The sequence below is a fragment of the Phlebotomus papatasi genome, chromosome 3, assembly GCF_024763615.1.
Source record: "Phlebotomus papatasi isolate M1 chromosome 3, Ppap_2.1, whole genome shotgun sequence".
Lineage (NCBI taxonomy): Eukaryota > Metazoa > Arthropoda > Insecta > Diptera > Psychodidae > Phlebotomus > Phlebotomus papatasi.
In genome coordinates this window covers 2,819,252-2,845,190 of record NC_077224.1, presented here as the reverse complement: position 1 = coordinate 2,845,190, position 25,939 = coordinate 2,819,252, and the positions used below count along the sequence as shown (strand labels likewise).

The following is a 25,939-nucleotide window of genomic DNA, read 5'->3' as shown; positions in this document are numbered from 1 at the left end:
TTAATATTTAACTATTAATTAGTCAAAAAATTCTATATCTAGAAGAGAAGCCGTTCTAGATAATATTGAATTCCCTAAATTTTCAAGCACACCTATTTTTTAAGTTTTTCATTTTTATACCGCAATTTTTGATTGATTGCAAATTTTGAAGCTCTAAATGACTCTATACATTGGGAGTACTTTTTATCAAAAATTCTTTTTTTGAAGGAAATTAGGTAGAAACGTCAAAATTCTGTCAAAAAAAGCAATTTTTGACTTCAAACATTTTAATTTTGGTGTTATTTTTTTTCAAATATGGGGAATATGCTTTAAATATGTTGCAAAAAATAAATAAATAAATAAATAAAAATATCTCAAAATATCAACCACAATGTCGAGGAAACTTATTCCAAAAAATCTATTAAACCGATTTCTTCCTTCATACAAAAAATCCTTAGAAGGAAATTAATAAAGTCAGCCATATGAAAAAGAATTTTAGGATGCAAAGAGCTTTATGGTGCTATTCCAATGAAAAATGAATACTGTTTTTTTTTAGTACTTTACTGTTCTTAAATGCTTCTGCATTATCGACTTTTCTTTGTGACAGTTCCTGCCAAGACTGTTTGGCGAGTTTGGCACACAACGAGGACTGGAAAAAACAGTCCAGACAGTAACCAATACAAAGAAAAGTCGATAATGCAGAAGCACTTGAGAACAGTATAATGCTATAACACAAGTGCATTTTTCATTAGAGTAGCATCATTAAGTTGTATTCCTGAACAAGCAAGAGAATTCACCATTATTGTGCTATTCCGATAAAAAATGAACATGATTTTTAAGCACCTTCACTGTTCTCAAGTACTTCTGCATTATCGACTTTGCTTTGTATTCGTTCCACACCGAGAAAAAAAGAGGGTGCGATTAACTTTTTTCCTCATAATTTTAACACTTTTTAGGTGTTAAAATATATCAACATTTTTTAATATTAATTTTACGCCTATTTAAAAGAAAGAAAGCGGGAGAAGCAGCGTCGAACAGACTTTTCCTTATAGCACTCTCCCTCTCTCTCTCTCTCTTCGTCGTGAAACGCGAATTTTTACGCGGATTTTCGCGAGGAACTAATTTTTCGCGGATATTCACGGGTCCCGAATTTTTCGCGGATTTTCACGGGGTTCGAATTATTTCACAGATTTTCGCGGGGCGTGAATTTTATCGCGTATTTTCGCTAGTCACGAATTTTTCGCGGGGAGCGAGAAAAAAATGAATTTTTTCTCGGAAATTCATGAGTCGCGAATTTTTCGCGGATTTTCACGAGGCGTGATTTCTTTTGCGTATTTTCGCGAGACGTGAATTTTATCGCGTATTTTTGCTAGTCACGAATTTTTCGTGAATTTTTTTCGAAAATTTCGCGGGGCATGAATTTTTTCGCGGATATTCACGGGTCGCGATTTTTTTTTTTGCGCATTTTCGGGAGGCGTGAATTTTATCGCGGATTTTCCCTTGTCACGAATTTTTCGCGGGGAACGAATTTTTCGTGAATTTCGCGGGGCTGAATTTTTTCGCGGATATTCACGGGTCACGGTTTTTTTTGCGAATTTTTGCGGGGCGTGAATTTTATCACGGATTTTTGCTAGTCACAAATTTTTCGCGGATTTTCGCGAGGAACGAATTTTTCGCGAATTTTTCGTGAATTTCGCAGGGCACGCATTTTTTCGCGGATATTAACGGGTCGCGAATTTTTTCGCGGATTTTCTTGAGGAACGATTTTTTCTCGAATTTTTTTCGTTAATTTCGCAGGGCACGAATTTTTCGCGGATATTCACGGGTCCCGATTTTTTCGCGGATTTTCACGAGGCGCGAATTTTTTCGTGGGGCGCAAATTTTTACACGGATTTTCGCGGATTGTGAATTTTTCAGATACTCGCGGGCCGCGGAATTTTTCGCAGATTTCCGTGGACCGAAGAATTTTTCGTACATCTCAAATCTAAAGAAGGCTCTAAAGGGATTGTAAAGTTTGAGGCTTCTATCTCTGCTAGTTTCCAAGTTAATCAACTTTAAAGATTTTCAGATTATTTACGTATAAATAATGTTCGAGTTTGCCACAATCCAAATTTGCAATGAAGGAATCGCACCTCTATAAGCTGATCTAGGCTTATCACTGGCTTTTTATTTAAGAATAGTTAGTACTAGTAAATTTAAAATTATTTCATTTTTGAGCCTTTGAGCAAACCGAGGATATAATCTTTTAATCGATTTGGATTAATTCTTGGAATATTATCCCTAATCTAGAATAAATTTATAAAAACCAAATGATTTTATGATTCAGCTGGAATAAGCTTTCCCTATGACCACTGGAAAGTTGATCGATTAGGGAAGAACTGAAAAATTGATAAGACAACATTGATAATGACAAAAATTAAAGATCTTTTTAGCCATTTAGAACTTTATAACTTAAATTTCTCGTACAAAAACCCATTTCTCATAATGCAAGACGCTTTCCAGTCTTGAAAATCAAGGAAGCTGGTAAGCTTTTGCTTCCCGGCAAAAAGTGGGCTTTGATTCCTTGCTCCTTGTTAAACAAAAACTCATTGTACTTTGTCTTTTCTTCAGACAAATTCCCCAAGATCCTTGCAATCAGGAAGCCAAATTATCCTGCGTTACCCGTAAAATATTCCAGAAGCTCCAAGCACTGGAATTGTTACCTAATGTCCTCTCCTTTTCTAAATTTAAGTCCGCCAATGTGAAAATATTCTCTAGAATTCAGGGAAATTTGCAAGGCTTTCTACGATTATGAGACGATAGGAATATTGCAATACTCTTAAGAAAGCCACGAGAAGATACATACATTCCCTCAAGGAAAGAATATCTCATCCTGAACCTAATCTTTCCTGCGCAAATTCCTTTCCTTTGGGCCAAAGTCGGCCATTTTTACTCCCTAAAAATTTTTCTCAAAATTATGCTTTAAAAGACTTACCGCTCACGAAACTTCACCAGCTACCTCTTCCTCAACCCTTTGTCTACACTTTTCACTACACTCACCACGATTTTTCACGTGAAAAATTAAGAAAAATTGCAGAGAGAAAATTTCCGCATTGACCGCCCTTTTGTTCACCGACTTCTGTTCCCGCCAACTGAGTTTTTTGACATTTTGAAAAGCTTCGGCGAATTGTCGAACAAAATTCGAAACGGCGAAGTGGGCATTGTTGGAGTGACAGTCGAATGTCGTGGTTCCGGTGGGTGTTTTTAACAAAAAGTGCAAATTTTGGTGAATTTCCCGACACAGACAGCAAAATGATACTCTTGCGATAAGGAAAATCTCAGGTGAGGCTTTTGTGATAAGGAAAACATGCAAAATTCTTTGTAAAATTGAGTGTATTTGTGCGAAAAACGGTGCAGAAATGGGCAATGGAATGTCTGAATGGTCTGAATCAAAGAAAATATTTACACTTTTCACACATAAATACTGGCTGTTTATATGGCTATTTTCAACCTAATTAACTAGATATTTATGGAATTACACAGATAATACTGTTCAGAAGGCTCTTTCTGAGGAATTCTTGGTAAAATTGCGTTGTGTTCGCCATGTAATGGGGAGATTTTGTAAATGTAAACATTCGCTGTTTTCTCTAAAAATTTTCCACTTTTCCGGGATGTTTTCTGCTTCTGACCAATTGCTAGTGATTGAGCGTCTATTGGAGATGCTCTGGTGTGAAAATGATAGTTCTAGCGGGGAGAGATCGTCAGATATTTCACTTTTTGCCAGAGCCTCCAGTATCAATTGGTTTGTCGGTTCCGGAACTGACTTGGAACGTCCGGAAGAGGGTTTCCAGGGAGGAGGTTTTCTCATTACTAGTGCCACTGGTGTCCTCAGTGTCTCCAGGATCCTCAGCCACTGAAGAGAGTATAGACAATCGATTGCACATTGAATCGCTCGTCTGATGGCTCTGGGCAGAATAATCTCTCCTGGGAAAGTTAATGGGCTCATAAATCCCATCTTCCCCATTCAGAGAGTCCGCAAATCCCTCAGAACTCCCTGGTCTTACACTGCACTTTCTATTTATCGATGAAATTACTTGTCTCCGGAGGGCGACACCTTCAGAATTCTCATAAATCCGAGACTTTGCATTTCTCACTTGATACTCTCGTACTTCCCGGACGGCAGCCCGGAGATCTCTCAGCTGCCATGCCAGCTCATCAATCACTCTACCCAGTTCCTCTATCCTACTGCTCTGCATCTCAATGATGTGCTCCTGCCGATTAACTTGCTGCTTCATGCTCGAAACGTAGAAAACGAGCTCATTGAACTCCTTGTCAGGCATCTTTGGAAGGGATTTTCTGGGCAGAGAAGACACTTGCTAAAAATTCCAACTACTGATCACTCTGACTGACTGATTGACACTGAGCCCGATAAGGCTCACCTTATCTCAAGTGGGAGGGAGAAAAAGACTGAAATTTAAACAATATTGTGAGGATAAGATAAGAAAATCTAATTTCGCATTAATCATCACATTATTTTTGCCATTGAACAAACATCGTGAAGAAATGCGTGATGAAAACACCAAGGGATAATCATTACGGGAGGAATTTTACCAGGTAAAGTGGCTCTTACGCTCATTTTACCTTTTTTGTGACGAATTATTTGAAAATGTGAGGTTATATTTGACTTAACCTAAAATCACTCAAAATCTGAGGTTACAGTGCCTGCTCTCTAATCCGGATCGGCGTAATCCGGACGAATTCTCAACGGTTACATATAAAATAATTTTGAGGTTATGTATGCATAATTTGATTCATTTGATAATCATAATCAAACTTGAAAAATGACAACAAAATTTTTTTTCAAATATAACCCCTGCCCGAATTAAAAAGTAGTCCGATCTTAAAAGAGCCGAATTTGCGAGAGCCTACTGTATAAAGCAATTTCCGTGGTCCCATAAATCTTATAGGGTCGGACGAACGTCTGTTCGACAGGGAACCCCTATTGACACTTTTATCAAAATGTTGAAAATTATTTAATGTATCTAGTAAAATATAAGTAATATAACGTTTTTTTTGTAATATACCTTTTACTATAAACAGAGATGTTCAAATTTCGTATCTCAAATGGTACAAACTAGGCTGTCAATAGGTGCTGCTGACACGAGATCTTAAAGTGTCAATAGACGTTCCTTTCACCCTATAACAAAAAAAAACTATTGAAAATCTCCTCATGCCTAATTTTGTAATTTATATTTGGCTTGGAAACCAAAAAGTAATATCATAAATAAAGGTTATACCATACATAACCTTCAAAATTTGTACGATACAAACCTTAAAACTTCTCCGAACTTTAGCGATTATTTTCACAATTTTGTCTCTTTGAGAGACAAGTAGAATGATTTTAATTTTTTGTTTATAATCATTTCCGTTTTTGAGGTTAGAATTTCGTGCAAGTAAAATTAAAACTGCTTCTTCTACTTCAATGGTTTCCTTATGTCTAGTTTATTGCTGAAAAACTGCCTCTCCACGGCAAATAAAATGTATTTTGTATTTGTGAGATTTTTATTAACATAACCTAAAAATACTTTAGTTAACCTACTGGTTAAATAAAAGAATGAGATCTATAATTTAATTTCCAATTTCAGTGATAAATAAAGTGAATTGTTGTTATGTTTTTATTGTGATCTGACTTTAATGTTGTTTCTCATATTTTAAATTATATCAAATTCTAACCTTAAAATTCCATTTGAAACGCCTGGTTATCTAATTTGGTCAAAGTAGAATATGAGATTTCTCTGATTTGAGGTCATAAGATATTCTATTTGTTTTTTTTAATTGACAATATTATTGAATTTATATTTACTGAATTTACGAGTAAGGTAAAGTGCCCTCGCTCGAACGGTTACACGTCTCGACCGGCAGATTTATTTATTAATTTTTTTATATTTGCTAGATTTGCTATAATATTTCGCGTATGATCTAACATTAATAGGTCAATTAATCCATGAATCATACGAACCATTGACAAATTTATAGAAATTGACCATCAAACATTCAAAAATTGACCCACCGACCGGTCGAATCGAGGAAACCGGTCGAGTGGGAGTACTTTAACTTATTTATAAAATTATATCAATAATATTTCTAATAGGATTTTTTAAGGTTATGTTAAGCATAACCTCACTTTGCATACTAACTTTTTAATGTAGGCATTGTGGCTTTGCAGAATAGGGGCTGTATAGCTCTAAAAGAAAAGAAAAACTTAATTAAATAAGCGAAAAATGTACTGATTTTCAGATTAACATAACCTAACATTCCTTAAAAATACTCCAATCCTTAATAACTAAATTACAACTCTTTTTTTTCTTCAAGATAATAAATTTAAAGAGTATATTGTAGATAAGATAGATGATGTTATATTGCAAATTACACAACATAGAATAATGCTCAGAAATCCTAAAATTTTCAGTGTTTGTCATAAGAAGAAACTTTATCTAAGAATCCCCTAAAGCTTTTGGAAAACTTTAAAAGAAGATTATCTACAGTAGATAAAACTTTCTATTGCTCAAACTCAATCCATTTATTTTGCAATATGTACTGGCATATCGCAAACTAAAATCTTGTAATAACTTATTCCAAGCAACATTTAGTCGGGGATGCAATTGAGTTTTTAACCTATTTCCATTATAGTTGATGAATTTGTTTGATTCAGAATTGTACTGCATTGCATTTAATGAATAAGGAAGGGGTATTTAAAATTATCTCAGTTCTTGTGTAATTGCTCCAAATAACAAGTCTGATTCTCCTTTCTGACAAAGAGATTATTATTGAATTTGAGGTTATGGTAGATATAACCCTATTTTCTTAATTATTATGCATCTTTAGATAATTAGATATGACATCTTTAATTTATTGAATTATTAGAAAATGGTTTCTGTCATAGATAAATTCCTGATTAGAATAATGCTTTATAGACTCTCTAGTGGGATAGTGCTGTAAAGAAACAATGTTCTGAATTTTTAAGGTTAGACTTTTCATGGAAATTCATGTGAAATAGCTAAGTTTCCTCAATTTCTTTAACTGTCATTTAACAATTTTTCTAGCTGAAGTTTTCAAACTTTCCTTTTTCTTAATTTCTTTTGTTTCCATTTTTAAACGGAGCACACGGATATTCATGTGACAGCTGTCAAACACACGAAAAAATAAAAAAAATGCCCCTTCTCGCATGGTTGCTCATTTGTCCTGGGTTTAATTAAATTTTTATCGGGGATTACATTTTTGTAAGGTTAGAAACGATAAAAATATTATTTTATTGGAAGTTGGTCACCAAGGCTAAGACGACGGTAGCCGCTATTACTCAAATATGAAATTCTTTAAGTTTTAAAAAGTTAGAGATAATAATTATAAAGATTATTTTATTTAATTTTTAGTAACTTTATTAATAGTCTGTCATGTCTGTCATCTAAATTATCTCATTTTCTTGTAATATTTTAAAAAAAAAAGAGCTTAGGTTTGATTCTTGCTCTTTTCTTTTTATCACTCTTGGCTATGTTATTTCTTTAAAGAAAACGGAAAAGGCCACAAAAATAATTGTTTATATCACTTTGCCAACAAAAGAACAAAATGTGAGGTTATGTTAAACGTCAAATGTTACTCTGAACCCTTTTTCGCGCGTTACAAAACTTTGACTTTCGAGATTTTGGCGTTGGCGATTTTGGCTTTCGGAAATTTGTCCGGGACCCATTTTGTGGTATTGTGAATTGGTTGACTAGAATTAAAATGAGATACTCTGCGAAAGAATTGTGGTGACTTAAGAAATGAACAATTAATTTACTGCAAAAATGTATAAAAATATTGAATCGATCAACCAGTCAACTGTTTGAGAGCTGTCCTCCAGATAACTCTGATTCGAATATCGAAGATATCTGTGTATACACTGAGAAAAAAGGGGGTGCGATTAACTTTTTTTCTTGGTAACTTTAACACTTTTTTGGTGTAAAAATATATCAACAATTTTAATGTTAATTTTACAGATTTTTAAGTGTTAAATTAACATGAAAAAGGGTAACTTTAACCCATAATACATCTAAAAATCATAATATTTACACCGATTTCGGATCAATATTGCAGGGTAAAAATAACATTTGCGGAATGTTTTTTTTTTTAATTTTTTCGGATTTCTCTCAGTAGTGTAGGGTTTGTACGACTTATACTTATTGCAATATTATATTTAGAAGTATATCTTACTAAATTTTACTAAGATTAAGTGCTTTTTACCCCGCCAAGACAAAGTTTCAATGTTAAAAGACTTATTAAAACTTAAATAACATTAAATAATTTTTAATTTAAAATTTATATAGCAACAATATCTTTATCTGTGTATACAAAAGTTTGAAAATTGTTTTAAAATATATAAGGGAAGAGTACTAGCGATCGACAGTGTTCCTCGGATCATCAGATTAATACCGTATTGTTGCTCCAAATAAAATAATTTTTAAAAAAATATTATCTATTTTTTACTATTTAACTCTCACAAGAATGCACTACATTAGCTCAGATTTAATTTATAAAACCAATTTTCCGTAAGACATTTGATAAAATTCGTGACGATCCGAGGTACAGAGTGAAATGTTGCAGTTACACCTATTTTTTATTAATTTATTGTAAAAATAAAAAAATCAAATTCACAGATATATTTAAATGGATAACTAATAGACCATTTAGCATAAACAAAAATACCAAATAATATTTTGGGGCTTATATTTTCAAGTAAACATGGAGCATGTCTCTTAACATTCCGATCCGGGGTGCTCTTCCCTTATATTAGGTGAGATTCTTAACAAAATCTCACCTACTATAATCCTAACAAAATTTCATGTCGTCCGATCGACCTCAAATTTGGCCAAAATGTGTTTCGCCACTTCCTGATCACGAATATATGGGGGGCTAAGTTACGTTCCCGGCCGGCCGGCCGGCCGGCCGCTCTTTGGAGCTTAATAGCTCCTAAACTAAAAGAGATATCGACTTGCGGTTTTCGGCAAAGGTTATATATCGGGTGAAAATTGCAACTTGGTGCATAGACCCCCCACCCCCCACCCCTCCTTCCGCCATTTTGAAGACCCCCCTTTTTTTGTTTTCTCAATAGCTCCGCCCCTATGGCATTCAGCGGACTCAAATTTTAGTATGTTATAGCTGGGCCTTAGAGCTTTCCATCAATACCAAACTTAAGGTCCCCCGACCCCCCTGACCCGAGCTATAAGGGTCCAAAAAAAATTTCTTAAAATGGCCATAACTCCGGTTCTAATTGTCAGAATTTAAAAAGTGAGGGCTTTTTGGAAAGCTCTCGTGAAATGCCACTTCCCCTTCTAACATCGCAAGTTCATAAAACCACCGCTAGGGGCGCTTTTTTTAAAAAGAAAATTTTTAAATCTTAAAAGTTAAATAACTCAAAAATTCCATTGTGCATCGGGCTGAAAATTTAGTATGTTGTAGCCGTTGATTATACCTATCAAACAAAAAAAACCTTAAGTCGATCCATAACCCCTGACCCGAGCTATAAGGGGTCAAAGTTCGAACATTGACCGGCCTCTATCTCCGGTTCTAATTAACATAGCGACCTAAATTTTACCTTTTTGGTTTCGTCTCGATGAGCACTTTCAGATGGAAGTTCAAAAAGTCACCACAGGTGGCGCTGTGATAGCGTCAAAATTCATCGAAATTCAAAGTCATTTTTCTCAAGAACGGCATTGTGCAAGTTAATGAAATTTTAGTATGTTGTAGTCCAGTCTAGGACGTTTCCAAAATGGTGCGTATGCGCGCTGTGGTTAAAACAGAACCGGAGATATGAGGGGTCAAAGTTCACAAAATTCAAAAAATCATATCTCCGGTTCTATGTGACCGATTTTGATGAATGAGGGCTTAAACGAAAGATCTCACCAAATGCTACAACTTTCTAAAATATTTGAACTTCGTGGGACCAACACTAGGGGCGCCACAGTCGAAAAACCAATTTCAATATCACATAACCTCAATTATCTCGACTGTCGCTGAACCGATTTTGATGATTACTTCGACATAATTGTAGAGCACTTTTGTCTCTACATTTCGTCCATACATCATTTTCCACTCAGACTACGCTATCACTCCGATTTTGCCGTTTAAGTGTGAAAAAATTGATTTTTCCCATAATAACGCTTTGAAATCACTCAGATGCCAATTTGACTGCCTCTACTCCACCAAGACACTTAAAATAGGGGTTTAAATGGAAAGTATCACAAAAGACAACAATTCTTTGATATAGTTGAAGTTCAACAAATGACTACTTGGGGAACTCTGGATGAAAAAACGAGTTAAGAAACAAAAAACCTCGCTTATCTTGGCTTCTGAGTAATCGATGAGATCATGTTCTATGGGAAAATTATAGAGAACATTCTGGTCTACATTTCATCCATATATCACTTTTCTATCAGTTCATCCAAATCCTTGATATTTTGGTTTAAATACAAAATTTGTATAATTTCACGAATTTGATTCAAGATAAGTGAATGGCGTCTCCCAACTTCAGCTCCAAATCGAATTTGCATGAACTCCGAGTTATCTCACGTTAAGAATCTCACCTACATAAACCGGTTAGGATTATCTGTCCCTTTACGTCTCTTTTGATTGCAATAAACTTCACTTTCGAATATGCAGATAACATCTGTCAAACACTCGACAAATTCAAAAAATCCTCATAGATTGTCATTTTATCTGTCATTTTTTTTTGTCACTCCTGGGAAAATGTCATTCTCATGTTATGTTAATTTGACGTGCGACACCTTGAGACCAAACGGTGTGGGATATCGACTTGGGTTTTCCAAAGCACTCCCTTTCTAAGTCAATTCTACTAAGCGAAATTGAATTTGAATTGCCGGATTAGGTTTAAAAGAATATAAAATATAGTTTTATGTCCTCTTTGTCCGTCTTGTATTTGAGAAATTGCAAGGATGTACGGCTAAATGCGATGGCATCAAAGGGGATTTGTGCATATCAAGGGAACATGACGTTAGATGTGCAGAAAATATATAGGACACTACACACAGTAGAGATGATGAAATTGTGTATGACCTTAAAGGAGGATTTACTACGGTGGCTGGTGTATATATTTTTGTGTTTTATCATTCCCACGACGGAATATAACCAACCTCACGAGCCCTCAAGCATCCCCATGTTCATGCTCTCTTTCGCAACCAGATGATGGGCAGCTGGAGAGATGGTGAGTGTGGAAAAATGGGAAAATCATGCGCATTTCCAAATGCCAAAGGTGAAAATTTCACACATTCTCTTCTTGTACCATACCATCCGTGTCTGTTGGGGTGGGTTATTATTCAAATGGATATTTTCTGCCGGAATATTTTGGCGGTTAAAATGGCACCAGAATAAGAAATTTGGTGAATGTCTGAGTGAGGGGAAAGTCCTAAGAAAGATTGTTTTTTTTTTTTGGTCCTGTGCCAACCATAAATATTTTTCATTCTGCAGAGATAAATTCACCAGAAAAGAGCGAAAATATTACGTAACTGTCGTGGGAAATCCTTATTTTGACGATAACGTTGGCAATGTTACAGCAAACTCTGCAGAATGCTTGAATTCGGAATTGTTTTGATGTTCCATGATTAAAATTGTTTAGTTTGAAACCTTTTAATCTATTTACTGATTTATTGCCCGTTTATAACAGTTCGGAACCTGTTCAAATTTGTCCGGAATTCGAAGACCTTTCAAATGAATCCATATTTGACACAATTGGTTAAAAAATGAGCTTTCTAAAGCGCTTTTCATCTCCAAATTTGAAAAAAACATCAAGAACGGATACTACTCATTATCATCAGAACAGTTCCAAAAATTAAGACAATCGTTGGAGACATTTTCAAACTGTTCTAGAAACAAGACTTCGGAGAAACGATTTTTCGGGAAACAAAATAAAAATAATGATATTGATACCACGAGGAGTTTCTCGAAGACCCCAAGGCGCTATCTATAACTGTTAGGCCTTTACATATCATAATTGACAGACGGAGAGATAGATAAACAGCCTTACGACATTTTTCGCAAAACGTCAAACTGGAAGCTTTCGGAATCTTAAGTCAGAATTATCGAAAAAAAATTCGACTAATAAGAAATTAGAGATGTTAAGCCTTACAGCTAAGCCTAAGGTCTGAAGCTTGTATAACATTCGGACTATGAAAAAGGCTTCAAAACGTTCAAAATCTCCTGTCTTACGATAAAAAAGCTATATCTATTTTCCTCAGAAATTTCGATGTTCGAATTTCGAGTATTTTCTTTGAGATTATGTTCAATTTAACCTCACATTTCGAACTAACTTTTAACATGAAATTGGGGAAGAAAAAACAGGAATTTCAAGGTATCGAAACACAAAAGAATTACACATTTGATGTAATATTGCTCTCCCTGTACAATTTAAGCGACGAAATATTGAATTATCCAACATTTTTATCCGTTTTTATTGATAAGATATTCATGATACTTTGAAGGGATTTCCCGAACACAGACTTTTATTGCTCGTTTATGCAAAAATGTTGTACGTGTTCGATAAGAATAGAATACAAACAGAGAGAGAGACTGATAAATTTCTATCAAGAAACATACAATACACATCGCACTTAAATATAGATATATCTCACAAAATTCAGAAGCATAAGAGATAACTCAAGGTTACTGACAAGTTGAATAGACTCATGCGGTGAAAAAAATAGAAAACAAACTCTTCAATAAACTTATCGATTTGTCAGTTGAGCAAGATACCGAAAAAGAAGACAATGCAATTGTATGAAAAGGGGTAAGATAATTTAATTTTTAGCATTTTCAAGAGAAATACCTTGAAAGAAAAATCAATTCTTACTCGGCATTTCTTCGAACAATCAAACACAATTGATGAATTGATTGAACTAAATTGACGGGAGAATGAAAAGACAGTCTTTGTCATTTTGTCACAAAGAAACTTGATGATTAATAGAAAAATATTATGGCAAATTTTTGATTTTATATTCATAATTAAATTGCACATTTCAATGCTGACGAGGAAGAGAATTAAAAGCTTTGAGTAACACGACTATTAAAGATTTGATAAAGAACATTAGTCACAGCAATAACATTGTTACTATGCATTTTAATTGCCAGTTTCGCGCTTTTTATCGCACAAAGTCGTTAAAGTCACAAAAATAATAAAAATCTAGCTAAAGCCACCTACACACGATGCAATCTATCAAAATACAAACATAAAAAAATTTTACAGTTCAATCTTGAAGGATATATATTTTCTAAAATTAAAATTAAGAAATTTATTTAAAAAAAAGGTTTTATTTCAATTTTATAGCATAAGTAATTTTATGGCAATTAAAATTTCAAGATAGAGCTTTCAACTTCTTTACCTTGTTCTTAATCTTGCTATAATATGGTTTAGGAGTAGAAAACCAATGCTTAAACAAAGGACCTAAATATTCAAGCCGATTAAACACTGTTTCGCGTAGTGTCAGAGTAAAAAGCTGGGAGCTTTTTGTGAAAAAAGCTCAACAGTGTTGAGCTTTTGTTTTTCCGTGCTATAAATTTTATAATTAAAAGTGAAATGAGCGCCGTATGTGGATAATCTTTGAAAAACTTCTTGGCGGGAGCGGTTTTCGAAAGATTCGGAGACCGTTTGCTATAAAAATTGACATTTGAACTATAACGTGTGGAATTTCTCTTTTTGGTGAATAGTACAGTGGTGTCTCTCGGTTGCATTCAAAATCAATTTGTTTACATTTTCACAAAGTAAATAAAGGAAACTATTTTCTTGGTAACTAATTTTTCTCGTTTTTAATTTTATTTTTTCTGTCTCATATTATAGTTAAAATAACACAAGAAATTCTAAAAAATAAAAAAATAATTTATTAAAAGAAAGAAAAAACCTTTCAAAATTTCAAAAAAGGAATTTCAAAAAAAAAAGTTGTGCATATTCAGATATCGAACTGTCAAAAAAAGTACACAGTAAAAAATAATTACTACGATTATCGCGTGTAATGGGAGAGCATCGATAATTGTAGTAAATTTGCAACGATTATCGTAGTAAGCAAAGTTGAAAAGCAAACAAGTTGAATATTCGAAGTTGAAAAGCAAAGTAAGTTGAATTTTCCTTCAACAATTGTACTGAAATTACACAAAATATAAAAAGAAGAAGAATGAGTTCAAACGAAATTAGTTGAAAGTTGAAGTTTTTGCTGCGATAATCGATTGAAAAATTACTACGAAAATCGAATTGATTCTATTACACACGATAATCGTAGCAATATTCAATCAGACGTTGAATGAAGTTTATGCCATTTTGTTGCTTCATTTTATTACTATTATAGTAATTATTACTACTATTTATTTCATTTGGGCCATTATCGAGGGTTGAATTTTACTAGTTCTGCAATTTAATTGATTCCTTTTCAATTGAAAGTTGATTTTTTCAATGGTTGTTATTCGAAATTTCAACCAGTTCAATTCAACTAATAGAATTCAACTAGCCAATTTCATCTCTTTTTTACTGTGTACCCAAACTATGCATATAGAGAGACACCATTGTACCAGAAGTATCAATAAGTGTCATGTCTGTCATGGACAACTTGGAAAGAACTGGATCTGGCATGTTATTCCCTTCGATCCATTGAGATTGAAACATCAATCCTTGCTCGACATTTATTTATTTGTAAACAGAGTTTCCTTCAAAATCCAAACTGCTTTTTTCACGCGTTTTAAATTAATAAATACACATTTTAGAAAAACAACGAAAGCTGTCATTCGACAATTGCTATAATATGGCACCAAAATGCTATAAAAGCTGCAATTGTTTGATAGACTTAAACATTTTGGTCATCTGTTTAAGCCTTAAGACAAGAAGAATTTTGTTGTAAAACAAAATATCTGGATTTTATGGCACAATGAAATGTGTCTCGGCTTATTGTCAAAACTATTAGGGCTTTTTGGTCAAATTGAAATGACCACTGATGAAGGCTTGGAGACCGAGTCGAAATCTCTGGAGATAGTTGATGTTTTTCAAGTTTAGAGGTCCTTTGTATGAATTTCTTTTACCCAATCCCTTACTGTCAAATTTTACAAGCTAAATATTCTCTGACTTATTCTGACTTACTTCTGACTTAATAATTTGATGTTTTCCCGGGGGAAAATGCCTAAGGTTCTCCTTGAGAATTCCTCGGTAACATAGTGCAGGGGAACGAGGATTTTTCTAATGGAAATTCCGAGGAATTTCCCGAGAATGGTGAGGAAATCTGAGTGATTTTATCCAAGGATATACCCGTGAACTCCTCTGAAAAAGTCAGGGATCGGAAAACCTAAAGAACTTTTCTCAAAGAAATCCCTGGGAACTCTTCGGGAAAGATCGGAAAAACTTGGGGACGATTTTCAGGAAAATTCTTCAGAATAACCATTAAAAAAATCTCCACGTTTTTTCTTACCTCTTTGATTTTATTTTCTCTTTTTTTACCTTTTCCTTTTTGTTACTCAGTTGATGACTCGTATGCTTCGTATGTATGGTTCTCCCTTACACGGCTGCTTGAATTCCCCTATTCATTTAGAAAATATCCGATGTTCTATATGAATTTTGCTACCAGAAAACAGTCTCGCCCGAAGTTTAAGCTTAACATTTACAGAATTTCTCCCAGGATTTCCCCTGAATTCGCCACGGAATTTTGATTTATCTCTGGAAGGAATTTTCCACTTCCGGGGAGAGGTTTTCCCACGATTTCGCTGGGAAATCTTCGAGAATGGTCTGAAAAATTCGGAGACTTTTTCTCGGAAAATTCGGAAAAATCCTCTAGGAATTGCCTTGGAATTTTCCCATTCACTAGAGGGAAATTTCCCCTTTCAATCCTCAATAATGCCGGTAGAAACTTCACTATAAAATTTCCCCTTGAATTCATTGGGAGCCAGCCAAATTTTCCCAGGGAATTTTTAATGGCAATTCAATGGGAATTCAAAGGGATCTCTTTGGAAAATGTCGACACCTCAGCGGAGTAATTTTTCCAGAGATTCCACCCTAATTCTCGTTGTTGAAATCGTCGAAGATTTTAGGGAGAAAAATCCCGACGTAAATATCGAAATTTCGGTGGGAAATTCTAGAAAACGATAGTGGAAATTGCACAATGAAATTTCTCTAGGACTTCCATTGGAATTCCATAGGAAGTTACTGTGTTTTCGGAAAGAAAAAATTTCCAATGGAAATCCTTATGATTTACTTGGGAAATTTCTACTATTTAGTGGGTAATTTTTCGAACAATTCCACTCGAAGTCCTATGAACGGTAATCTTTGAGACTTATGGAGGAAAACTCCTTTGGTACCTGGTGAAATCTCTATAGGGAATCCCCTGATGAAATTTCCTTCGGGAGTTTTTTTTATGGGGGTAAATGCCAGTTATTCTCAGAGTGTCTTTGCTAAATTTATTCCAAGATTTTGTATTTATTAGCATGAAATTTTGGTTGGTCATTGCCAATTTCAACTGTCTGTTTAGAAAATTTCCGAAAATGGGTGGGTGTCTTGGAATTGGTATGGTGTACGAGATAATAGGTTTGTCTCATGGCTAAATTTTTGCTTTAGTATCTACTTTAAAACTTAAATTGATCTCAAATTCTGCAACTACAGGAATTTGATGAAATAACGTCCGTGTGGAGGTTGCTTTAAGTCAGATTTCTTATCTAGTTAATTAACTTTATCAATTCAATTACTTGAGGATTATCAAAATGACGCTATATCATTTGTGCAAACCTGGGTGTAATCTCAGAGCTTCTGCAAGAGACCAATTACTAAACCAGCGCTTTTTGAATAGGCGCCCAGGGGAGAGGGGGGCAGGGTGGTAGAGTAAGAGGTTGTTCAATGGGACAAATCCATGACTTATAGCCATCCACCCTCAACATGTCAAGAGTTGAGGGTAGCAGCAAAAAATCTCAATTTTATCGGAACTTCCCTTCCATATTATTTGTTCCATAAATTTTTATTTGCCAAGAAAAGAGAGATAAAGAATTTTTATTTGCTGTGTTTCTTTTCCTCACTCTCCCTTTTCATCCATATGTACGTACATTATACTTTATACCCGCATTCTCGAGACATTTTCTATGTTTGCTCTTCTCCCATGAATATCACGCAAATGTGCTGTAATACAGAAATTCTTGTTTTTTTTATCTTATTGGTATATGCGGATAATGAAATTAAAAAGGAGAAAAAAAAACAGATTTTCTGTGGTATGAATTTCTAATTATTGCGTATGACGAGAGGGATACATATTTTTAGGGGCAGAAGGCATGTTGTCGATTTTCAAATAGAAATGTGACATGTTTCAAGCTACCTTTGGGCATCCCTTTTGCTCTTGTATCAATGACTATCTACCGACTTGCTTCTCATTGACGTCATTGTCGTTTTCATCATAACTCCCCGCTTGCACCTCCAACTATCCTGACCATGCTGAGGATGCTGAGCCACTTTTCTCAGGGTATCTCTCACTCACACAGAAATGTTTGGGCTTCAGAGGAGAATTTCCCTCGGATTTGTTGAGCTTATTTGGAGAGATTTAAAATCCATGCTTTTTCTCTCTCTGGAAGCTCGGTTGGAAAGTTATAAGAAAATTGACGATGGCTCGTGAAGCTTCTGGGGAAGTTATGGTATTATCATCATTAGAAAAGCAAATTTTTTTTGTGCTTCATCTATTGATGCTAAACATTATGAAAATTTACCATTTAATTGCTTTGTATCGGTATTTGTTGGAAAAAAATCGAAAATAAAAAATTTCTGAAATACTTTACAATTTAGCACATGTCTGTACTAAAAAAGTCGCAAGGAAAGACTTAAATATTTTCTACCAAAAAGTTTAAATAAATTACATGATACGTTTAACTGAACCATAAAACCTACCCCTTGGCAAGTGGCGTTCAGTTGAAGCCACTTTCTCACATCCACATATAGATTTCTATGGACATTTTTCTGCACTCGTAACCGTTATACGACATATGTCACAATTGAGGTGTGCCTTGTACACAGGACTCAGTGCCTTGTAAAGAGGGGTACATATTCACATCGAACAGACTGGGATTTTTTACATGGTCATTGCTTTTTTACTTCTTCATTGCTTTTTTACACGTGGAAAAAATATCCAAAAAATTGAGTCATCAAACCAATTTTTGCATCAATTTGATCTTTTTCCGTTTTCTGAGACAATATTCTGTAAAAAGAAAATGATATTTTAGTAAAATTAGCCAAATTTAAATACCTTGAACAAAAAGCAAAAAGCAATTGCCCGGTCAATTGCTTTTTCTTGACAATTCCATATCACATAGTCCGTTAACATTCTCTGTTTAAATTCACTGTTCGAAATTTCATCGACCACCATCGAAATCAGCTGATGCCAGAAAAAATCAAAACAAAGGAAATTTTATTCATAAAACTCTTGTGAAAACTTTTGAAATGTATTTAAAATGAGTCTAGGCATTAGTGAAATTAAAGTTTAGTGTGAATAATGTGAATAATGTGTTTTGAACAACTTAAAATATTTCCCGCCTTGTACATTTTACTTACACTGGATGGCGCTGTTCTCAGTGAGTTTTCTAATCGAAAACAATGAAGGTGTCATATTCACTTCTCCATTGCTTCTTTGAAAATCGATTAAAAGAGCAATGGCCCAGTCTGTTCGATGTGATTCTATGTTTCCATCTAAAAAGTTGTTCGCAACTCAAAGTGTAAGCTGAATTTGGAAGCAATTTATGAGTTGGCTTCAAAAAGTAACATATAAACAAAAACTTTAGCCAGGGGCTAGCATAAAACTTTCCGGCGGTATATTTTCTTTGTTCAATACAAGTTTTCTTTAATTAATAAAAAAAAAAATAAAGTGAAACGCAAAAAAAAGTGGTTTTGATTAGTGAACAGCACGAAAAATAATTACGTGTTTCATAATGTCAGAAATGTTAAGGTATAATTAAATATTTATATTGGAAAATGATATTTTTATAATTATACCGTATGACTTTTAATATGTTGTACTAAAAATATATAATATGGCTTTAATTTTTCGAAGGCAACGAATTTATTAATCTAATAACCACAGTTTAAAGTAAAAAATGTGAAGTATCATTTATTATTAACGTTTTAAGCTATTTTTTATCAAGCGCCTTGCAAGTTGACCTTTTTATATGGAGCTTTTTGAAGCCAATTCCTAAATTGATCTCGGACTCAGGTCACAGTGCTCCAACGAAAAAATTTATATAAACAAAATTTTAGTATATTTATCCCTCCAAACGGAAAGGTATCTAATAATACGGAAAAACTTCTCACTTTTTAAATATTTAGCATAACGATTACGAGTGCAGAAAAATTCCCAAATGCATTTGTATGTGAAAGTAAGAAATTGGCTTCAACTTTGAAGGCCACTCGCCGGGGAATAGTTCTTTATAATCCTTCCAGCTGAGTTTTAGTACAAGCAAAACTCAGTTGGAGAGATATTAAAATATAGGATAGGTTTGTTTAGAATGTTTTAGAATACTCAATGCAAATTAAGCAGTAAATAATATTAGAAAAATTAGAAATATATTAAAAATTTAGTACATGCCTGTACTAAAGTAATTTGTTTATGCGGAGTTTTATGCATCTTGTCAAATTAAAAAAAGAACAGTAAATCTTGCAAATCGTAAGTCAGAAAAAATATAATTTATAAATTTATGAATTTGTGATTTTTTATAAAAGTGTTTTGCTAAACAAATTTTAGATTACTCGTGTCTAAACAAAGTGTGCTGAAATTTAAGATTTTTTAGAGAAATGTTTGACCAACATTTTAGTACAAGTGGAATAGAACAAAAAATTAATTTTTAATACTCAATTAAAAGAAATGCCAGACATTTTATTTTTGAGTAATTGAGAGTGAAGAATGTTACTTCATTATTAGCATATTGAAATGCTCATTTCCGACTGAACATGACTTCTGCTAAAACCAGAGAGTATTAAAAATACAGGTGATATCTCCTCTGAGAAACTAATAGGTTTCCCAGAGGAGGTCCTCAGTTTTTAGAACACGAATTGATTAATTAAGAAAACCAAATCATTTTTAGAATTACAAAGCATATTATATGAAGCATTTTTTATATTTCAAAATTTTTTTTAGAAATAAATTTTAAATTTCATAAAAAAACGTGTTAGAACTTGTGCTAAATTTTCCGTACGCTCTATTATTTTTTTAAATATGTTTAACGGAATGTCTTTTATTGCAAATAATTAGGATAATTAAACTTCAACAGAGAATATTATTAAATACATAAGCCTGAAAAATATTATTTAGTACATTTATGTCCTAAATTTTCAGATAACCTTTTAAATATTTTTTTTATCTTTATATACTTTTAAGTTAGACTTTGTCACAAAATTATTAAGAAAATATTATTTCAAGGAATATAATCAAATGTTTCAATGGTATATTCATGTGCTAAATTTTTAACACATTCTCCAAATAAATTTATTTTAATATTTTTCAATAAAAAAATGTTAATAAATTATTTTTCTTAGAATATAATCACATTTTACAGCTAAATTTCAAACTATTTTGGAAAACTTTCTATAGTACATGCATGTGCTAAATTTTCTGCTCATACTTCTATAAATTTTTATCTCGAAACGCTTTTAACTAATTACCTCGTACTAAAAGATTATTAAGATTATTATTATTAATAGTAATTTTAAATTGAATTTCAAACTTTCTTAAAAAAAATTTCTGTAGTACATGGATGTGCTAACTTTTTTTGCTCATTCTCCATATATTTTTTTCTCGAAAAACTTCTACTTTAATATCTTTTCATAAAAAGAATATTAAAAAGTTATCATTCTTGAAATATGATCAGATTTTACAGTTAAATTTCAAACTATTTTGAAGAACTTTCTATGGTACATGAATGTGCTAATTTTTTGCTCAATCTTCAAATATATTTTTTTATCTTGAAATGCTTTCAAGTAATTACTCTTAATAGAAGATTAAAAACTACTTATTCCTTTGAGTATAATCACAAGTTTTAATTGAATTTCAAACTTGTTTTAAGAATTTTCATTAGTACATGCATGTACTTTTTTTTTAACTCATTTTCCAAATATTTTTATCTTGAAATCATTTTAACTGAATACTTTTTGTTAGAAAATTATTAATAAATGAATTATTTCTTCTATCAAAGTTTCTTAAGGAATTTTCTTTAGTACATGCATGGGCTAAATCTTTTGCTCAATCTTCAAATATATTTTTTTTAATCTTGAAATACTTTTAAGTAATTACCTCTTACGAGAATATTAAGAAATACTTCAAACTTGTTTTAAGAATTTTCTTTAGTACATGAATGTACCTTTTTTCTTACTAATTTTCCAAATATTGTTTTTATCATAAAATCATTTTAACTGAATACTTTTTATTAGAGAATTATTAAGAAATTAATTATTTCTTCTATCAAAGTTTTTTTTACAGAATTTTCTTTAGTACATGCATGTGCTAATTTTTTTGTTTATTATTCAAGTAACTTTTTAGTTAATAAATTAAATTATTATAATCTTTTTCAATTAAATTTTAAACTCATTAAAAAAAATTAGTACATGCTTGTACTAAACATTTAGTTTCTGGAAATATTCAGACATTAGATTAGAACAATGACAACAATAGAATTCAAAGAATTAATACAATATTCTTTACCCCTTCGGGAAGATTCTCTCTGGGGTATCTTCCCCGATTTTTCTCACGCGCCCCAACAGAGAGAGAGAGAGAGAGAGAGAGATTGGAAGCCAAAATTTTCATTTCCATGGGAAAATGTATTTGTCTGTGTTGGTTTGGATTTGCGCGCGTTCTCCCCGTACGCTGTTTGTTGTCCCTGGCACAGAAATATTGTTGAGAGAGACACTTTTGCACATCAGTCTCGTACTTCTGGCCAAGTGGTAAGGTGAAAAGTTAGTGTTCTGTCTCCCCAGATTAAGTGAATCTGGGTGTTGGGGCTCTATCCTCCTTGGGATTTGAGGCGGGAAAAGGGTATTTTATCCGAAGGAGGAGGAGGAGGAGGAGTGGATAAGCCTTAAAAGTGCAAAGGGAAAAAGTGATTAGTGCAAGAAACTTTGAGACTTTTCTTCTTAAGTTCCCTTCCTTTCCAAATGGAGCTCTGGGAGTTTTGAGAGGTGATAGTTGTATGATAAGTCTGTGGCTTTTCTTGAGCTTTTAGTGAGACAGAGAGAGAGAGAGAGAGAGAGAAAATGACAAGAAAATTGTGCAATGTCTATTTGCAAGTTGTCTTGATCTGTTGGGAAATGAGTTTTGTGGAGTGCAATTTATGATTTGTTAATTTCATCAGTTTCATCATCATCCACTTTAGAGAGACAGAAGAGAGCCTTGTGAAAACGTGGGGAGGGAAGTTTTCTTGGCAGAGGGTCAAATATATATATATATATTGTGAGAAAATTGTGTGAAAGATGAGCTGACAGGCAGAATGAAGTGAAATGTTGGATGAAATATGAGTATTTGCGTGGAAGATTTAATAGAGAGGTTTCCTTCCTTATGCTCTCTCTATAAGAAAGATAATTGCCATATCGATAAGTTTTCGGAGGTTTTCCTCTGGGACATGAAAGTTAATATAATATAGTGAAGAGGGTTTGGGGTGGTAAAAATGTGAGAAAGAGAGCAAAAGATCCATAAAAAAAGGAACAAGAGGCAAAAGGGGTGAAAAAGACATCCGAAAAACATGAGAGAAAATCCACCCACGAACTTTTCTCTGATGGGGCAAAGAAAGGGAGAATGAGGCGCTGAGTGGCACAAATACTCGAGTAATTTTCTACATGAATGGAATTTCATATTTCCCTTCGATAATACCCATCGATTGTGCATAACACATTGTAATTTTAGAGGGAAAAGAATTATGTTTTTTCCCTAACATATTTCCACCCCCGCACGATGCAAAATTATTCGTCTTTATGGACATTGTTCTACCTAACTGGGTTTGTGGTTAAAACACATTAACGTTAAAATGCACATTTCATGATAGAAAAGTTTATCGGAAATAATGGTGAGGGATATATTCAATGAATTGTATACATTGACCGCGTTTACATGATTAGGTTAGGGTTAGATTAAACTTAGTCTATCCCAAAATTCAAAGTTTTAAGTAAACTAATTCGTATTTAAAATTATCCGGGTGAATTTTGTGATTAAAGTATTATTCACATTATCTCAATTTTTAGTTCAATTGAATATTTTGATTGGCTAGAACTTTTGAAAGTATTAGAAGCCTTAAGAACTCCAGCCAATTAGGAATAGAGGGCGGACTAAAATATTTTATAAAATTAAGCATAAGGGAAGTGTACCACGGATCGAAATGTTAAAGAGACGTGCTCCATATTTAGTTGAATATATACATTAAATAATTTTCAACATTTTGACAAAAGTATCAATAGGGGTTCCCTGTCGAACAAACGTTCCTCCGACCCTAATATAAGACCTAGAATTGTTGTAGAATGGTAATGTAAAAACAATAAGGTGAAAATTCACTTTTCGCTTTGTTTTTCTTTTTTGATACCCAGTTGGAATTTCACATAAAATTTTCTTAAACAAAAGCACAAACTGTATATGATAATTTGAAAAATTTTAAAGGAAATATATAGATATGAGTTCTAAGATTCTTGCCAAATTGCTAGAAAAAAGGAAAAATTCATTCTGGCATTTGTTTTCAATTTTCACAAAATTTATTTAAAAAAAAATGACAAGAAAAATGGGAAAATATTTATTGAAAAAATAATTTATGAGTCCTAGAACTGCTGTAGAAGTCTTACGAAACGAAAAAAATATTGAAAAATTGCTTTTTTGTGGAGAATATCTGCACTAGCTTTTCATGCCAGTTTGGTATTTTACGTGATTTTTTGGCTCGGGTTTTAAAGTGTTAAAATGTCTTGAAAAAAATACTTAATACAATTAGTATACATAGATAGTGATGCGTATAGGGAATAATGCGTGACCAGCCGGGCCTTTTAGCAGCGTGGGAAAACTCGAGTTGTTCGGGTCTTATCCTGAGCTTTTGATATGACAGCTCAGGAAAAATATGTTACAACCCTTATATGAATCCTTTCGTTTGATGTACAATATTAGGAAAGTGAAGTTAAATTAATTGATTTATTAGCAAATGCAAATCTCAGCTTTAAATCGCTCTCCTGTAAAGTTGGCCATTCGCGAGTTGTTCGGTTTATATTTTGAGAGATCGATTTCACCGCCATATTGAGTTTCTCTAATTTTTCTCTCAACCTACCAAGTTATAAAACTCTTTATCCTGACTCAGGACCTAGCTTGATCGTCTCCCAAAGAGTTCAGCCAAACCTATATAAAAAATACTACTAAATTACATAGGTTTTAACATGAGAAAATATCCTAACTTACGCAAATTCTTTTCACAAAAAGACTGACAAATGTGCCGGAAGGGCTTACATAATTTTCAAATATTTCCACCAGTTGGCGCTCGCGTTTCCAAAAACTTCAGAAGAGCGAACTGTCAGTTAAATCCGCCGATTCTTCGGTAAAATCATGCCGATTTGCCGATTTTTGTGAATGAACCTTGCATGTTCAACATGCCGATCTGTCGATTTCTTAGCAAAATAGTGCCAATCTGTTGATTTTTACTTCCAGATCGGCACAACTTTGCCGATCGCCGCTTACGGTTCATTCTGAAAGCCACTTATTCACCCCTTGTACATGGATATTCAAATGAATATACTCTTACCAACCACAAGTAGATCTTGAAAAATTCAAAAATCGATTTGAAGATTTAAAAAGGAGACTTTCTTACTTCTTGATAATTCCGCAAGGTTGCTGTGGTACATCCTGTTCGAATTTCGAGGTGCTCAAGTATCAAAATGTGACGGTTTTCACATTGTGTGAGGAAAAAACAGAACAACGATGCTTACTGTTCTTGCTCCAGTATTTAAATCACTTCATAATCACTGAGTAACTCTTTTGCGAGCTTTTTAGTGTGATATTTTATAAATTTTCCCAATCTTGTTCGAAAATTTAGTATGAAAATTCAAAATTGAATTTGAATTCTTCGAACTTCAACGACTTTTAGTGCAAATAGAGTTCCATTTACCTTTTATCCAAGACACTATTGGAGAATCAAAATCTACTTGTGTTTGGGCTCACTAAAGTGTTATCTATGCTGATTTCTATGGGATACCAATAGAGTTTTCCAAGTTTTCCAATACAATTACGAAGAAAATGTTAAGGAAAATGTGATTCGCACTTCCTTTGGACGTACCACGATCCAAAGGAGCGGTCTCCAGTTAAATCCTAAAAGGAGGCAAGAATTGGTCCTGCTTTTACTCTTATGAATGTTTATGAAGGCTTTTGTTTAATTCTGTGAAGAAATCATTGTTTTATTTTCAATTTTCTTGACAAACTTTGACATTTCTTTCGAGGTTATATCGTACATAACCTCAAATTCAAAAATAACCTCTTTATCAAATTAGAGAATCAGAATCGGTTTTTGAGGTGTAATATTGACATGGACTATAACAGTACACAGCATGAAAGGAAAATGTTAGTGTTCATAATCTATTCTAATGTGTTTTCCACCATTGAACGTCTAACTCTCTAAAAAAAAATGCAGAAGAATGAGGTGAAAAGTCTGTCTACGATTTTCCACTCTATTTTTCCCACAGAATAGAAAATGCTTTTATTTTTTTTTTCTCTCTGAGCTCTGTATGGAAATTAATTGGTATAATGTAACACGATGGAGTTTAGCTTAGATGTTGTATGAAAAGAAGGAAAACTAAATGGCAATTTGAATAATTTTCTCTTTCTCTTGCTAGTGTGTATATAACCCTCCCGAGGAAATTCTCAAGGCTGCCCAAGAGACTCCATATAAGAGAGAAGCTTTCGAAACACACATAAGCTTTTTAGTCTCTTAATTGAATTAGTGA

General features: G+C 33.3%; 1 protein-coding gene across 4 annotated transcripts in view; it reads left to right on the top strand.

The window, feature by feature from the left end:
• Positions 1-3,179: 3,179 nt before the first annotated feature.
• The window catches only part of LOC129806414 (protein retinal degeneration B), a 60,305-nt gene continuing 37,545 nt past the window's right edge, over positions 3,180-25,939 (top strand). For 3 of the 4 annotated variants that reach the window (XM_055854983.1, XM_055854982.1, XM_055854980.1), the window contains exon 1: positions 3,180-3,300. The gene's annotated coding sequence lies outside the window, so the exon portion shown is untranslated. Of the gene's footprint in view, positions 3,301-21,907; positions 22,163-25,939 lie in introns of those variants that run through there. The other variant, XM_055854981.1, reaches the window with a different exon arrangement.